This window comes from Silene latifolia, chromosome 4, assembly GCF_048544455.1.
Source record: "Silene latifolia isolate original U9 population chromosome 4, ASM4854445v1, whole genome shotgun sequence".
Taxonomy (NCBI): domain Eukaryota; kingdom Viridiplantae; phylum Streptophyta; class Magnoliopsida; order Caryophyllales; family Caryophyllaceae; genus Silene; species Silene latifolia.
In genome coordinates, this window is record NC_133529.1 from 68,169,302 (window position 1) to 68,182,891 (window position 13,590).

Genomic DNA, 13,590 nt, shown 5'->3' on the forward strand with positions numbered 1-13,590 from the left:
ACTAATATGTGGCTTTTATGAGTGTTAACTTTTAAATTAAGAAGGGGATTCTGGTGATTGAAGATTTGGGCTAATTCGATTTTGATTTCATGAGATATGATTCTGCTTTAGTCGTCTGCAAATGTATATGAATTTTTGTTAAGTTATGTTTTGTGTGTAATCATTATTGTGTGCTTCTCATTAATCATCGTTGGTTTAAATACAAGACGAGACCCGAGACTGAGAAAAAGGATTGTACATCGGATGTACTATATCATATTTAATGACTTTTTGAGTTTTTGTGTATTTTTTTCGAGTATTATAGAGTTTATAAATTACATTTTAGTTTGATGATGTCAAAAATCAAATCTTTTTGAGCTTATATGTAATTTTTTGAGTTATAATGTAACTTTTTGAGATTAAAGTTTAAGTAAATAAACTCAAAAACTTTAAATTAAAACTCAAAAATTTTAGATTAAAACTCAAAAACTTTATATTAATGCTCAAAAACTATAACATCTGATGTACTACATCAGATGTATAATCCACTTACTGCCCGAGACTACATATGTCGAAGGCCGGCCCTAATACCCCCCTCAAACTGGAGCATGAAGATTAAGAATGCCCAGTTTGCGAAGGAGAAATACAAATTGAGACGATGCTAAGGCCTTTGTAAAAATATCAGCTAGTTGGTCCTTAGTCGATACATGAGAAGGTTTAATCAAACGATCAGTAATTGCATCACGAATAAAATGGCAATCAATCTCGATATGTTTTGTGCGCTCGTGAAAAACTGGAATTTGGGCAAGCTGAATCGCAGACTGACTGTCGGAGTAGACATCAGTGGGAGACGAAAAAGACACACCAAGGCTGAGAAGCAACCCTTTGACCCATTTTAATTCGCAAAGGAGAGCGGCCATGGCCCTGTACTCGGCCTCAGCTGATGATAAGGAAACCGTCTGTTGGTTCTTAGTCTTCCAAGAAATAGGGGAGGCTCCAAGAAAAATGATCCACCCAGAAACAGAGCGACGAGTAGAGGGATCACTACCCCAGTCGGAGTCACACCAACCGGTGACAACAAGCTTACTATCAGAGCGAAATAAAATTCCTTGTCCCAGGCTACCTTTGAGATAGCGAACAACGCGAAGAGCAGCATCATAATGTTCCTTGCGTGGTTTACTCAAGTAACGAGACAAGGTATGGACAACATACGAGAGATCAGGCCGTGTCAGAGCCAAATACACAAGACGGCCAACGAGTCGTCGATAGGACTCAATATCATCAAGAAAATCGCTCGTGGCCGACCCAAGGTTATGATTCTGTTCAATGGGAGTGGCGACGGGTTTGGAACCCAACAATCCGGTCTCAGTAATGACGTCAAGGGCATACTTTCGCTGACTCAAGAAAATGCCCTCGGAGTTTCGTGTAACCTCAATACCCAAAAAATATTTCAGGACTCCCAAGTCTTTCATATGGAAGCAGTCACCAAGATATTTCTTAAATTTCGATATGGCCAAAGAATCATTACCGGCAACAACAAGATCATCCACGTAAACTAAGACATGAAGACAGACCGTGTTGTGTGTATAGCTAAACAACGAATAGTCAGAATAAGACTGAGTAAAACCATATCGTCGCAAGGCAGATGCTAGTTTGGCGAACAAACAACGAGGAGCCTGTCGAAGGCCGTACAAAGATTTGCGTAACCGACAGACCTTTCCCTCCTTTCCGCTGCCAAATCCCGGGGGAAGCTTCATATAGACCTCCTCGTAAAAATCGTCGTGCAAAAAAGCATTGTGCACATCCATTTGATGGAGCTCCCAGTTCTTCACAGCAACAACAGCTAAAAAAGAACGGATAATAACCGTTTTTACCACAGGTGCGAAAGTTTCTCCCTAATCAATACCCCCCACCTGATGATTGCCCAAGATTACCAAGCGAGCCTTATACCGTTCAATACTGCCGTCGCAATTATATTTAATTTTGAAAATCCAACGACAACCAAGCGTCTTTTTGCCTGCTGGAAGAGTGGATAATTCCCAGGTGGCATTATTTTCGAGAGCTGCAATTTCATCCGCCATTGCCTTGCACCAAATTGGATCGGCAAGGGCAGCTCGAAAATTTGGGGGTTCGACACCCGAGGTGATAGCTGCAAGAAAAGCTCGATGTTTCGAGGAAAATTTCTTACACGAAACATAGTTAGCTAGAGCATAAGGAGTACCTGAGGAACGAGGGGAGTCAGGAGGTGAGTCGGAATCAGAAGAAGTGCATGCGGTGCCAACAACGTATCCACGAAGACAGGTCGATGGGATTTTTGTTCGCTTACCACGGCCCAATTCAACACGAGGAGAAGTATTGACAACATCGGCATGGTTGGTATCCGATCCTGAACCGGATGCACCCGGATTGTCGATGGGAGAACCCGTGTCCGAGGAAGCACTTGTAGCAGTACTTGACCCAGCCCCGGAACCCGTGTCAGTATGCGAAGGATCCAAAGGGTCTGTGGTGTCAAATGAATAAGGCGGAACCAAGGGGCCACTGTTACAAGCAGGAATCGAACTAGGACTAGAAGACGAAGGAGTGTCCGTGATATAAGGGAAGCTATCCTCATAAAAATATGCATCCCGGCTTATAAAAATTTCCCGAGTATCAAGGTCAAATACCTTCCAGGCTTCCAGCCCTTTTTATTGCGTGGGTACCCAATAAACAAGCATTTGCAACTCCTTTTAGCAAATTTATCACCTTTGTATGTAAATTATGAGCAAAGCAGAGACATCCAAAGGTGCGGATATGAGTATAATTAGGTGCCGATCCAAATAAATGTTCATAGGGTGTTTTATCATGTAAGAAATGAGACGGGGTACGATTAATTAAATAAGCCGCCGTTAAGATGCATTCACCCCAAAAAGAGACCGGTAAATTAGCTTGAAACATTAAGGCCCGAGCAACATTAAGAATATGTATATGTTTTCGCTCGACACGACCATTTTGCTGTGGTGTCCCGACGCATGACGTACGAAATAACACACCATTTTTAGTGAAAAAATCGGCCATGTGAAAGAACTCCGTCCTATTATCCGATTGAACGGTTTTAACAACAACATTAAATTGAGTTTTAACTAAGGCAAAAAAACTCAAAAACATGTCTGTGACTTCACGCTTATCGAGAAGCAAATAAACCCAAACAGTACGGGAAAAATCATCAACAATCGTGAGAAAATACTTAGCCCCACACGTAGACGGAGACCGATAAGAACCCCATAAATCACAATGAATCAACTCAAAAATAGTTGAGGCCTTATTCTCATTCAAATTGAAAGAACTGCGGCTATGTTTAGCTTCATGACAAATATCGCAAATAATATCCGAATTGGAACGGGAATTACTAACACAAGGCAAAAGTTTAACTACTTTATTAGAGGGATGGCCAAGGCGACGATGCCACAACTCAAAGGAATCAGCGCTCACCCGATGGATAGTTGGCTTGACCACCGCACGCAGCAAATAGAGACCGTCCCGTTGCTCACCGACTCCAATCCTCGTCCTCAAAGACCGGTCCTGAATATGACAAGATGAGTTAGTAAAGCTAATAACACAGTCGGTAACCGCAATTAATTGAGAAACGGAAAGGAGATTGCAGGTAAGACTAGGGACGTATAAAACATTGCGCAAAACAAGAAACTCATTCAAGCGGACCGTTCCGGCTATAGTAGCCGACACACGCTGCCCATTAGGAAGTGTAACCGGGTAAGGAGGTATCGGGTATGGATCAGCCAGCCATGTCACATCACCGGTGACATGGTGTGAGGCTCTTGTATTAATTATCCAAGTAGGAGACATACCACTAAGACGATCAGATGACGGAATCGAAGTTGAACCGCCTAGAAAATTGGCACGAGCAGGAGTGCGTGTTGAAGCCGCGCGTTTGACTTTTAATTCCTCAAGAGTCTTGGGTCTATCACCCCACCAATCCGGGAACTTTTGAGTACGAATAAAACATGATATAGCCTCATGCCCGTTAGCTTGACAGTGGGTACAAAACAGTTTGCGCCTTTCTTGTCGCTCAGCATCTCGCAAAACTCGCCAGTCCGGAATCGAAGCAGCCAAGACAGAAGACGACGGGTCAGAACGGACTGCAAAGGCCATGACATCCGGGGGCTCTTCGACAACAGGAGGTGAGGAGATAAGACGTTCCTCTTGCAGCACAGAGTGATAGACGCGATTCAATGATGACAACGGGTCAAGAGCAAGTTGTTGCGATCGAATTGTTTTATAAAGAGTAGCATCTACACCCATTAGAAATTTATGAACTCTCTCGGAATCTTGACGAGCCAAAGCAGTTTTAGAGATGTTACATTTACAACCAGCGCATTTGCAAGCGAATGGTGGTTCGTAATTGGCAGTAGCATCCCATAAAACCTTTAAGTCGCCAAAGTAGGTGGTTACGGTCATACCTTTAGTTTGGCGGCAGTCATGGAGTTTTGCCTTGAGAGCGTGAATCCGAGACCCATCGACGACGCAAAAACGCTCCTCAAGATCGAGCCACAACGCACGAGCATCTTCGGTATAAGAAACGGAATTTTTAACCGAATCATCAATTGAATTCATGATCCATTGAACGATCGTATAGTGTACGACCTCCCATTGTTGGGAAAGAAAATCATCGTCTTGAGGTTGTGTGATCGTACCATCGCAAAATCCGAATTTGCGGCGTGATTTGAGGGCGGTACGCATAGAACGACTCCATTCTTCATAATTATCGCTGCGGAGACGGGTGTGGGTGATGGATTGATCGGGCCCCTTTTGGTTTGCAAGAGAGAAAGGAGATAGAGGATCGAGTTTTGGCGCCTCGTTCTTCGGGCCAGAGGCGGATTGAATGGGATTATTCATCGAAAAGATGAGGAGGCGGAAGAGTGATTAGGGTTTTAGGAAAGACAAAGACACTGATACCATGTTAAGTTATGTTTTGTGTGTAATCATTTTTGTGTGCTTCTCATTAATCATCGTTGGTTTAAATACAAGACGAGACCCGAGACTACATATGTCGAAGGCCGGCCCTAATAATTTTCCTACTTCGGTGGATTACGTACAACGTACTAATATACGGAGTAGTTAAATTTCATTTATCATTGCAGGTCTGCACATGAACAAATAATTGAAACGGAAGAGTACAATAGAGAGTAAAAACAAAGGCTAAGGTGAATTACACTTCACAAATATTTTGTTGGGGTTATAATGAGTTATAGTGTAGTGTAATATAACTAGAAGTGTTCAAATGCGGGCTTGGACCGGACATGGACCGGTCTCACGTTTAATTTTTGGCCCACGGACAAGCGGGTTAGCAGGTTCGGGACAGGTTCGTGGGTTGGGCCTTTGTATTTTTCTTAAAATGCCTTGTCCGTACCCGCTTTTTTAGCGGGCGGGATGGACCGGATTCAATGGACGAGACGACCCATGAACGGCTCTAAATATAATAACATACAACAATTGATACAATATTGCCACAATGAATTAGTCAACAAAAGAGAACAAATTAATAATTTTGTTTTCAATATAGAGTTTAAAATTATACTTTCATTTGTTAAATCTGATAATTTTTATAAAATCGTTGAAAAAAGTATAACAATTTCATTATAGTTTATATATTTTTTGGTGATATTTATAAATGAAGTGCATTAATATTTATAATTTTTATATACGATAAAACCGTTAGGTGCTAAAAAAAGGCATTTTTGATTACCTCTAAAAGTTCGTAAATTCTCATTTCATATAGCTTAGTCCGTCTGAAATTAAAACGAATAAAATGTGAATAGTTCATGGTAAAAAATTACCATTAATTTATTATTAAAAAGTGACAATTTTATTTATAACTTTTTATCATTAAATGTTGACCTTTATTATAAAATGGAATTTTTTTCTCATTTTAAGGTAAAAAACCAGAAGGCTCGCTACTAAAAATTAAGGCTAATTGTATCATCACCAACTAGTTTAGACCCCGTGCAATACATGCACGGTGTATAGAGTTTTGTATATTTATAAAATCTTATATAAATAGTTTAGACACCGTGTAATACCAGTTTATGGACTATACAACTGGATGTACAATAGCATTGTACATCCAAGGTTATTTTAGTCTTCCTCAACTACTTTTATATGTTAAACCCTAAAACCAAGAGTACGTAATTCAATTCAACTCCTGTTCTCTCTAAGTGTTTCTATATTTTGATCTCCATCTTCCTCCATTATGTAGTTAACTAATCTTCTCCTTTTAAATTATTTTAACAACTATTATATCTCCCATTCTTCAATCAGAATCAATATGAATTTAATTGATTTTTACCATCACGGTGAGAGAAGCTTCAACGGCAGATGAAACATCAAAAGGTATCATCATCAATGGAAAAAAAAACTTTGAAGGAGCATGAAATAATCAATAGAGTTTTTATCGGGATTTAGATTATATAAATAATGGAATCTCATCTTACAAATCTGTTTGAATTAGGCCGTGTTTTTTTTAAACTATATTTCCTATAGATTTAAGCTCGAATTCTTTTCATAATAACTCATATTCTTTTCTTAATAACTCGTATTCTTTTCATACATTACAATTTAGTTCAAGCCCGTGTTCTTTTTATAATAGCTCACATTCTTCTCATAATAGCTCGTATTCTTATTAGCTCATTTTTTTTAAAAAAAATAGCTCGTATTCTTCATGTGCGTACAATTTATGAGTTCATAAACATTTAGTTATGAAATACGATAACATCTGAAACATTATTTGGTCGTGTTTTTTTGAAAGCACATTACATAAAATTTAACTCGAATTCTTTTTATAATAACTCATACTCTTTTCTTAATAACTCGTATCTTTTCCATACATTACAATTTAGTTCAAGCTCGTGTTCTTTTCAAAGTAGCTCGTATTCTTCTCATAATAGCTCGTATTCTTTTTAACTTGAATTTTTAAGCTCATGTTTTTTTGTATATAATAGTAACTCGTATTATTCATGTGCGTACTATTTACGAGTTTATAGACATTGAAATATTATATAAGATCAAATTTGGGGGAAAGGGGAACTTTTGCTAAAGAGAGAACTATAGTACGTTAAGTTTTACGTTGTTGAAGTAAAAATTTTAATTTTTTTTAATGGGCTATAGATTGTTAATCATATATTATATGGGCCTGATGTACAATGCTTCTGTAGAACAGGATGTATAATCCTATTTGTGGTGTAATACATGCACGGTATATAAAGTTTGTATATTTATAAAATCTTATCTAAAATAGGTAGCTCATAATTGTTCACATTTTTTTTTTTGACAAAAAAAAGTTGAAACTGAAAATTAATCAAGAGAATTGAGTAATGAGTCGAAATGTATTTTAATAAAAATACATTTATACAAAAAAACTAATGATTTCAATTTATAAATTTCTCTAAAATATTTTTGTCAAGAAACTAATAACAATGATTTACAGCTTTTTTATACAGGTGTTAGGCCCAGTTTAACCTGGTCTGACCAGAACCTGGTCCGACTCAATAAAGCTGATTAATTGAGACGAAGACCGGACAAGACTAACTACTATCTAGCTGGTGAAGAATATTATGGCAAGAAGACTACTAAATCCTACAAGAGAAGCCTGATAGTCAGTATATCATAGCTTGGCGGATTACTAAAAATAGCCTGGATTGAGCAGATAAGCAAGAAATGCGATTGTATAAGCCAAATAACCGTGCCCTATTCTCAAGGAAGACCAAGTCCAAACCTAAAACTATTTAATCCATGAATCTGGACGGAAAGAAGAGAAAAAGCTAAGGATTGGTTGAGTTGAGAACGGGTCAAGCGAGCTAATAGGAAGCGGTCCCTATTATTCCGGCAACAGCTCCTACAATTTGGGGAAGAGGTTGCTGATTATAAACGTTGCTCATTATAACGTTAAGGAGGGATAGAACTATAAATAGGAGAATTTAACAATTGTAAAGATATTCATTGTTAGTTAATTTTATCTATACTTTATCTTTTTACTCTTGAGCATTCAGATATTCATACAACATTGTGCCCGGTCTATCAAAATAATAAAAACGTTATTCTTTATACTCATTTCTTTCTTTATCATTTATTCATACCATTCTAATCTTATAGAACTAGATACCCTGATCACTATATAACCAAGCCGGATCCCTTCAGGAAAATCCTGCTAAAACAACAGGATATAGGTCAAGTCATTATCTAGTAATACCATTAATAAAAGATTTAGTACTTTATAGTATTATATCAATTTTATTTTATTTTAATTAAAATATTATAGTTTAAAATTTAGTGAAAATAATATAACTTAATGGAAAGATTAATTTTAATGAAATGATAATAACTAACTGAAATAAATTGTACTCCATAATCATTAGTTTCCTTATTTTGTAAATGCACTTAATTATCATTAGTTTCCTTTTTTGAGAAATATGCATTTTGGCGGGAAAACTTTTGAGATCACCTATCTATATATATTTATAAAAGAGGCTTTTTTCGAGCGATTCTAGAGCGTCCACATCATCAAAAATCAATTTAGGAAAGTATCATAAATAAAAATTTTTGATGTAAAAAATAAAGTGGATAATCTTTTAATTATTATAATATATATATTTCCTAAATTATATTCAAGTGATATTTCCAATTTTTATATAAAACTTTTCCATTTCATTTGACAACAAAGTATTGTTAAAAAAATTATGAAAATAATATAATTAGATTCGTGATAAAAAATGCTATCATTAGAGTATAAATTTGATATCATTTGCACATACTAAAGATAGTGTACCTCTTAGTTCTTAATACATTATATGTCCCACATTGAAAAATAATGTAGGTGTAAAGAATATACTACGTATAAATAATAGAATTGTCTCATATCGAAAGAGTAACAAAGTGGGTTAATCCTATGATTATAACTATGAGGCATCCTTGAAACTTAGGTATTAACCCAAATCTTTTGAGTCTCTTAAGTATTGTCTTAAAGAGCCCTTAAAAGTTTGTATCATATCTCCACAATATGATATAAAAAATAAAGTGGATATTTTTTAATTATTATAATATATATTTCCTATATTATATATCCAAGTCATGTTTATAATTTTTATATAAAAATATTTTACATTTCATTTGATAAAAAACTATCGTAAAAAAATTATATAATTAGATTTGGGATGAAAAAATGAAATTATTAGAGTATGAATTTCATATCATTTGCACAAAAATAAAAGTACGATTATTAATAGACAGTATAGGATGTCGAACTAGGTGAGAAAAAGAAGACGCGCCTCTTAATATGTTATATGTCACGCATTGAAAAATAATGTAAGTGTGATGAACATACTACGTATAAATAGTAGAATCGTCTCACGTCCGAAAATTATCATAAGGTGGGGTCACGCAATTATAAATAATAGAATTATCCCACATCGAAAGATTAACATAAGGTGTGGTGATCCTATGATTATATATATGAGTCATCCTTTGAACTTAAATATCAACCCAAAATCTTGAGTCTCTTAAGTATTGTCTTAAAGAGCTCTTATATGTTACAATTGTCTTATATGTTACATTTCTTGTGTTCTAATAGTTAAATTGATACACGTGACCTTGATTTTCTTGATTCAATTATCTAATTATATTATACTTTAATCTAACAATCGAACACCGATAAGACTAACTAACAAATGTAACAACAAGTATGCATGATCTCCATAATTAATAAGTCTTAAAAGCGATTAATAATGATTAACTCAATTTAATGAGAATATAAAAATGAGTTAGGTATGATTTCATTACAATGGGACCAACTCACTGAATATTTGTAATACCCCGTATTTTATATCGCTAATTGAGTCGAGTAATTGGTTAGTCATATTGATATCATAAGATCGAGTTATTCGTAAACTTGTTAAGTCGGGTTAATTGTTGAGTCGATAATTACGTTAATTATTTTATTTGACTCGCGTCGTATCGATCTAAGTTAATTGAGACGGGTTTATACGCAATTCGAAATGTGAGCCAACCCATTTACCCTCGACCCATTTGAGTTGGCCCAATAGCACGATTAACCCTAAACCCTAAACCTAATTAACCTAAACACTACCCAAATCTCTCCCTCAACCCGCCTCCCTCACGCCTCCCTCCTTCATCAGCTTCCACATCAACTTTCACGCATAGACAGAGAGAGAGAGAGTGAGCCTGGGTGTTGACGGCACTGCAAGGAAGGCCTTAGGCCGTTGGTCGACAACCGTGAGTGGCCCTGGTGGCGGTGGTGGCGGCAGAAAAAGGTATGAGTCAATCCCGTTTTCCTCTGTTTCCGCATTTCTGTCGTGGGTTGGTTGTTGTTTCGTGACTAGGGGAGGAGTTCCTGGTGGTTGGTGTCGGGGTAATGGTATTGGGTGGTTAGTGACGAGTGTGGTGGTGGTGGTTAGGGTGGTTATAGGCGGCGTTAGTGGCTGTGCAAGGCGGCATCGACAGAGGGGTAATAAACGTGGGTTTTCAGACGGGTTTAGACGGGTAGGTTTGGGGTGGCGCCACCGTGGACTAGGGGGAGGTCGAGACGGTGGTGCCACGGTGTCTGGGTGCGTGGTCTGACGGTGAGAAAGGCGGTGGTGGTTTGGCAGGGGATAGGTAGTTGCTGCGGTGGTTGTGAGTCGAGGACAGAGGGTGTTTGGTGATGCACGGTGGTGAACCTGGCCATATGTCAGCCCTGGTTCGACTCGCGGCGTCGACAGCCGGTGGTGGTTGTCGGTGGTGGGGTCGAATTGGGAGCGTGTCCGGTGGTTGTCGTGGTGTTTCGGGCGGCGCGTGAGGAGTTGGGCGTGAGTGAAAGCGTGGGTGTAAGAGTCGGGTTATTCGAATTGTTTTGAAACGGGTTTTGTCATAGTTTAATCGTTATATTTTGTCATTTGGTCGTATGCTTAGTTAATTAATTTAACTTCCGAGTTATTTAAATTATTAGAGACGGGATGTTTGAGTTGTTTAAAGTTTGATTCGGGTATTTCTTAATCGTATAATTCGTTTAATCTTTTATTTATCATATTAGTTATTTAATTTATTCCCGAGTCATTCAACTACTTTATTTAATTTAATCCCCGAGTCGTTTAAATAACTAGAGATGGATTTTGAGTCGGGACTCGTTAAAGTGGAAAGTTACTATATCGGGAAAGTTTCTATTTTAGGAAGTTCTATTTTTAGTAGCTTCTTCTTTGGGAGATTTCTATGTTTAGTAATTAGTAATTATAAATATTATAATTGTTTTAGGTGACGGATTCGTGAAGGATCGATAATCAAATTCATTGCTTTATTTTCCGGACTGCTTAAACTGCTTAATTGGAATTGCTGGCACTTTGAGGTAGGGAAATACACTTGTCTTATTATCGTCGTGGTTGAGTTGTGTTGACTTGATTCCTGATTGTTGATTTACGTTATGATTTATATACGGGAAGTGATTGACTGAATTTATCGTATTGAGTATGATATCACAACATCGGGTAACTGGCATGACTTTATGATTATCGATTGATGATTTATATACATATTGCATTGCATTAATTACTGTTGAGCATTTCATATGCATTGGAGTTGGAGGAGGATGTGGCGGTGACGCTGTTGGGATACGATGTGATGTTGTGATAAGGCCCAGGCGGGTTCTGCAGGACTTGCCCTGGTGTCCTCAACAAGCGTGAGATCGGCTACGGTCGATATATATAGTCTAAGGGGATCGGTATGGTCAAGTTGTCCGGGGTATGAGATATGAGATATGAGATGAGATGGAGATGGAGGTGACGGAGGAGCATGCATATCATATTTATTGTTTCATTGTTTTCCCTACTCAACCTCGTGGTTGACCCTGTGTATTCGTGAACACCTGTGATGAACCATAATGGGGAGCAGATTTTGACAGTACTAAAGATTAGCTGACTTGGGAGCTATGGGATGCGTGAGGACTTGGCCAATCTACCTAGAAGTCTAGACCACATAGAAGATTTTATCACTTAATTTATTTTCCGCTGCGAGTTGCATTTATCTTATATTAGGTTTAGTTGGATAATTTGTAATAAACATGTAATCGTTAAGTTTTTAATTTAAAGTACTTTGGTATTGTTGTACTTTGTTATTCACTACCTCGGGAAACCGAGATGGTAACAGTCCGGTTTATTAGGGAACGTCTTGCTAAAGGCTCCTTCATAAACCGGGGTGTTACAAAGTGGTATCAGAGAGAACGATCCTCAGGCCTAAACCAATGAACCCAATGAACATAGGAAGAGTCTAAATAAAATGAACCCCGGGATAGAACTGTTAGGAGCACACTAAGGTAAGGTATGAGTTAGGGGCCCCCTCACACCGAACCAGCGGCCCTCTCAGTTTGACCCGGAAACCCTGAGTGTATATGAGAGAAAGGGTAGCAAAGTTGCATGAGGTAGAGCATGAAATTCAAATATCGTCGCCTAAGTATTAGCTGATTGATACATTGATTATTGCATAATCGAGTTGATGTATACCCTGAGACCCATATATTCTAACCATTCTGCGGGACAACGCTACGGTAAGTATTTTGTATGACTGATGACGTGATTATATAATGTTGTGGAAATGAGAAATAAAATTTCGAGTTCAGGTTAATAATCAATGAAGTGTGGTGCTAGTCGTGAGCATGAAAATAATTGCGAGTCGATGATAGTTACCTAAGTGGATGTTGAATGATGTGCTGATAGTACTATTATGTCTAGTAATATGCGGTTATGTGATCCCAAAGCCATGCTAGTATAGTCTTGTGATAGTAATTAGAAACACTGTTGAATTGCATGTTTATAGTCATAGCAATCATGATTTAGATGTACGAAGTAGATCGAGATGCGGAGGGATTCTATGGATAGATGTTTACGTAAGTACAGTGCGAGATTTAAGTTAGGATGGGTTAGTATCGATAATATGGTTGTAAGAGTTTGGAACATAGAAAATGAACGACTTAGTGCTGAAACTTGTTTTGTTTGATTGTACTCTTTAATTGACCTTACTGCCATTTCTTTTCTGTTTATTGCCTATGGATGAAAATTTTATGGGAGATAGCCCCGTGAGTTAGTGTTCATTTGGCGTTGGTTTCATGCTTATAGGATATACGGATTAGGAGTAATAAATATTTTAGTGGGCTGTGGTCAGGAAGTCTCGGTGCAGTGATGTTTGACCAACGATTTTGTAAAAATCCTCATTTAAATTGTATTAATCATTTTCGCATAATTCCAACTCCATCAATCAAAAAATTCGCATATGTTTTCAAATTGATAAGCCACGAAAATTCTTGATGTCTCTATATTAAACGGTAGGTTTTGCAAACTGACCCAAGTTTTGGATCAATTGCTGTCACATGTTTGTTTGGACCAACTGAGTTGTAAATTCTTTAAAAATGGAATTCTTGTACTTTAGACCTAATTCTTTTTCCTCTGTGTTTTTAACTCTCCGTATTTTATAAAAGTAATATGAATCGAGTTTTAATCCAACGGTTATTTATTCGTGAATTTTGGAAGTTACAACGTGAATCGAAACATTTAAAATGTGCGTTCTATGTTGAATTTTCATACG